Below are 5,444 nucleotides of genomic sequence, written 5' to 3' on the forward strand. Positions count from 1 at the left end.
CACAATCTTCCCACTTCTCAAGGTTGTCACCGCAATGACATGTTCAATTGTGTGCCCTTCCGATGAGGAATGAGTCTCCACAACATATTGTTGCTTTGGTGGGACATTCAAAAACATTTTCCCCTTCTCTCTAGCATTTAAGGTACTAGTTATTTTCCCTACTTGGATTTTTAGCTTAGCAATGGATTGAGAATGAGAATGAAGCAATTGAGTGTTCGCCTCTAGAGTGCCTAGAGCGGTCAAAACTTTTTTTTCAAAAGCGGGACTCTTAGAATTTCCTTGAGAGTATGATGGTTGATTAGGGAAATAAGAATTATAAAATTGATTGCCATGTGATTGAAATGATGATAATTTAAAACCTTAGGAACCTTGGCCTTACATAGGTGGCGAAACATACTTCCTTTGAAAACCACCTTGGGGAGGGTTTGAGCCTTCCCCTTGGCTTTTCCAAGAAAAGTTTGGATGGTTCCTCTAACTTGAATTGTAATTAGTGCCATAGGGATTATTCCCTTGATTAACAAATGTAGCATTGACTTGCTCATGGGGCTCACTTTGCACATGTCCATGGGGACAATTGGAAGTAGAATGTAAGACTTTTGAATAAGTTATACAAGATTCATTAGATGCACGATGATGAATATGAGTAGGGGAGGAAGATACTTGATTTGCCAAATTTTAGTTGATAAAAAATTGATCAAACCTTTGAGATAAGGATTTCATCTCGGCGGTTATGTCATTGGAATTATCAACTTGATATAAGTCAACATTCTTCCTTCCACCTAGGTTTCTACCATTTTTAGAAGATAAGGACCTATGCATTGAATTCTCACTCATACTTTCATACAATTGCCACACATCATTTTCATACTTGTCAAGATAAGAACCACCCATAGATACATTACCATACCCTTGTGATTATCCGGTAAACTTTAAAAGAAATATTGAACTAATTTCCACTTAGGTATGTCATAATGAGGGCACTTTCTAAGCAAATAATTAAACCTTTCCCATGCCTCACGAAACATTTCCCCATCCCCTTGAGAAAATTCTCTAATTGAAGTTCTCATGGCATTGGTCTTAGAAACCGGGTAGTACTTTTTCAAGAATTCTTGTTGTATTTCCGCCCAAGCGGTTATCGAAAAAGGCCTAAGATTGTTGAACCAATATTTTGCCTTGTCTTTAAGGGTGAAAGGAAAAAGTTTAAGTCTTAAAACTTCTTCCGGCATGTCCGTGTATTTCACGGTGGAACGCACTTCAAGAAACTCATCCAAATGCTTATAAGGTTCTTCACTTGGAAGTCCATGATAGTTAAGAAGCATTTGAATGATTTGTGGTTTGATTTCATAGTGATGTGCTCTAAATGGAGGCAATTAAATGCAAGTGGGGGCATTATATTCATTAGCCACATAATGGTCTCTTAATGTAATGGGAGGATTCTCAATTGGTGGTGCTACACGAACATCTTGATTAGCTTGAACCATAGGAGGTTGTGGAGCAAAGATTGGTTAAGGCATTCCCAATGGAATTTGGCCTTATTGTTGTGGTGGAATGAATGGTCTAGGCATGCCTAATGGTACTTGAACATTTTCATGATGCACATTAGGGTGGAGGATGCCATGTTGGTCTATGTGACCAAGGTCCTCCACATGGTCGTCATTCAAATTCTCCATTGGTAAAATGGAGTGATGAGAACTACTTCTTCCCCTACGATTACGAATAACCGATTCAAGATGAAAATTAAGAGGGACAAGAGTAGGATTTACTAACCTACGACCATGCATGCACTAGCAAAGACAAATAACAAGCAAATAAGCAAGTAACAAACACTTTGCCCCCACAACAAATCAATCAACAAATCTTCACATACAATAATCCTATGCTCCCATGCTTGAATAATATGCAAAGAAAAATAAATAGCCTCCATGCGGGCTCACGATTTATCTAAGAAATGAAAAACAAGCCTCCACGCGGGTCGACGATTTAACTAGAGCTTGATTTAGAAAGATCTCACAAAGGGTCCTTAAGCAACTTCAATTCATTTTCACCTTTAGCTTAGCTCATTGCTTTGAATTCTCCTTTATTTAACTTCTTTCACTCAATTCACCAAGCCAAATAAGAACAAACACAATAAGTAACCAAAAAAAATAAATAAAGTAAAGACACGATCAAAAGAGTACTATTTCCTAATTATTTCCAAACATGGCGTTGCCAATTAAATCCCCAGCAACGGCGCCAAAAACTTGGTGTGCTCGTCGTACCTATGCACCAAAAGTTTGCAAAATGATATGAACTAAGAGTGTGAGTGTGCAATGTGGCCAAGTTTTAAATTTGTAAAAGCCACCACTACCTCTAACTAAAAATATAGCTAGGGTGAGTAGGGATTGTCCCAAGGGATTGTGGGTACCGTTGCAATGGAAACAATATATAGGGTTAGTAGGTCGAGTGATCAAAGGTAGATTGTTTGGTTGATTAAACTACAATTAAGATTAAGCAAGCTCAATATAAAACAAGTAATTAAAAGATAGAGAAAACAAGAGAGAGAGGTCTTGGGACTTAGAGATGACCACTAAGCATCACCTTTCTATACAATCAATTCATAATTAATGAGGGGGAAAAACATATGTTGCAATAATAGTGAGTCTGTGTGGTTGTTTCAACAAACATGGATGACCATAACTGTATATTTTCTAAACAACACAATGAATAGCACAATATATCAAACTAAGCCATTAATCCTTCTTTAAGCTCACAATCCAAGCACATCACATAATTAGAGAAATATACTACTTGCATTCATAAGTATGGAACATTAAACAACAAGCATGGGCTGTCCTCCCATTTAACAACTAAGGTAACTACACTACATCTAAGCTAATGACATGGAAATCAAACTAATTAAACTAAGGGAGATGCATAATCCATCAAAAAATGAGTATGAACCATCAAATAAACCACAAGAGCATTCTAGTAAGCACTATGTCTTGACAATCTCTAGATCTATAGCATCAACACACATAGACATGCATCAACAACATAAAAGATAGAGATAAACACATAAACATCTATTCTAGCATACATAGACATATGGATAGAATGAAATGATAAATTGGAAGAAGTAAACCACACAAGTCATTGAATAAACAAGATCTATGTATATAAATATGTCAAAACATGTATTACAACACAAATCCCCTTAAAAATACATAAATCAAGGTAAGTAAAGCATGCTTAGGGCTAACTTTAGCCCCAAGAGGATGTCTAGCCACTCATGAATGGTGTCTTCCAACCCTCAAGGGATATCTCTGTGACGGTCCAAGTTTTGTAAACCCGGTGCATCAGTGATGACCAAAAGATGACCCGATAATAGATCCGAAATACGGAAGTGAAAGATGAAACAACGGTCTCTAGAGATACAATGCTTCTCTAAGACACCAATGTGACCCTCAATGAGGTCACGGAACCCAAAGGAAACAAATGCAGAAGTGTCGTTTCAAAAACGGATAAAAAGAACCTAGGGGCAAAATGGTCATTTTGTAAAAAGTGGATTCAAATGCTATCGAGCACACCGCTGGGAAGACAATAAAAAATTAATCAAGTTCAAAAAAAAAGTTTACTCAATTTAGAGTCCGAACGGGGGAGAAAGGTCAAAAACAAAAATGATGTCGTGACGGCCCGACGAGGACAACCCACCATTGCTGCAACTGAGAGTAAAAACGGGAATCTAAGCGGACTTTTATGGAAAAACTCAAAGAACAAACCCCCCCTGAAATCAAGTTTCCTACCCCACACGTGAACAAAAACAAAAAAAAATGCTTTGTAAAATGCTCAGAATGCCCCCAATAAAATCAGGTCAAGAGGAAATAAACTAATCCGAGTTATTGCCCAAGCTTTGGAAATAGGGATTCGGGAGGTTTTTAAATTGCCTAAATTGAAAATGCAATCTTAAAATGCACCCACAAAACCTTCGAAAGATCCGGATCGGTCGTGACGATTTTCAAAAAAAAGTCGATGAATAGTACCAACTGCATTTGTACTAAAAATTTGCAAAACCTGGCAGCAAGGATTTTTCGAAAAAATATTGATTTTTGAGGGCCAAGATGATGTTTTCTGGAAAAATACAAAGAAGAAACCCCCTCAAAATTGAGTTTTCTATGTGACTCTCAAGGAAAAATGAAAAAAACACATTGTGAAATACCCGAAATGCCCCTGGAACAGAATAGGGTAAAACTCCCTAAAAATGCTACTTAGAGTTTTTGTTTCATCATGGAAGGTATTGTTTGCCAAAGTGAGCATGCAAGTGTATGTAATATGAAAAAATAGATGTGCTACAATGGCCTATGGCCTCATTACAATACATTTACAACATTTGACATGTCAAACCTCCAAGTTAGAAAAATTACATTTCATAGACAAATCATGAACATGCTAACACTTGCATGTGAACAAGAATGCTTCTAAAGAAGCTCAACTAAACAAATCACCCAAGCAATTGCAATCTCCAATCTTGTATCATGTACCTGAAATATACCCCAGTATCGTAAGGGTGAGTAACATAAAGCTACTCGTAGGAAATGAGTATGCATCGACCTAAAGTTTTACAAGTTGCATGATTTAATTATTGTGGTTCATTCCACCTAACGTCTATGTCAAGGTGAGACTCAGGGAGCATCCTAGCTACCTAAGATCATTTCTAACATCAGTCACCTCATTCATGCAATTTTTACAACATAGGGTCATACTTACACAAAGCAACAACATAGGAACATGCTTACACAAAGCAACAACATAGTGGTTCTCAAGGTTATCAACTTGAAGTCTAAAATGCAACATCAACTAAATATAACAATTTAGCACAATTGGAATATCTAATACCACACATCAAGACATAAATTCTCTAGGTTGTCAACTAGCAATCTAAAAGTGTGAAATCAACTAAATAATATCAATTTAGTATGGATGTACTTAACAACATCAAATCGCCAATTATCAAAACCACGAGTCACAATTAAACATTGGTTGTCAACTTGGAATTGAATGCGAAATCAAATAGTAGAAGACTTGGACATCACAGCTCAGATTTCCGCCGAGACAAGGCAAATTTGGAGCTACTAACCCCCAGGCAGCCTACCCAACGCGCGAACTTTATAGGGCTAATTTGGAGCTACTAACCCCCAAGCAGCCTACCCAACGCATAAACTTTGACTTAGAGGACTCTTGGACCCGTACTAGAGCCAAACCCTAGCCATCACAGCTTAACAATGTCCCAAGCAACTCCAAAATAAATAAGTTAACAACTTATATACGTATTAAACAGTACACGAAACTACCTTCATGCACCAGTTGGTTGTAACCACACAACACATGCTCTAAATCCACAACAACTATAGGATGACAATGTCGAATCTTCAGAGCGCGATTCGTTATGCGCTATAATAACATCACAT

The 5,444-nt window shown here is 37.3% G+C and overlaps 1 pseudogene; it reads left to right on the forward strand.

Annotated features, from left to right (window-relative positions):
* The first annotated feature begins 963 nt into the window (after window positions 1-963).
* LOC132297962 (small nucleolar RNA R71) lies at window positions 964-1,062 on the forward strand (annotated as a pseudogene).
* The last annotated feature ends 4,382 nt before the right edge of the window (window positions 1,063-5,444 follow it).

This window comes from Cornus florida, unplaced genomic scaffold, assembly GCF_030987335.1.
Source record: "Cornus florida cultivar Cherokee Brave unplaced genomic scaffold, ASM3098733v1 CherokeeBrave_3.0.0_Hap2_Chr02, whole genome shotgun sequence".
In the NCBI taxonomy this organism is placed as follows: domain Eukaryota; kingdom Viridiplantae; phylum Streptophyta; class Magnoliopsida; order Cornales; family Cornaceae; genus Cornus; species Cornus florida.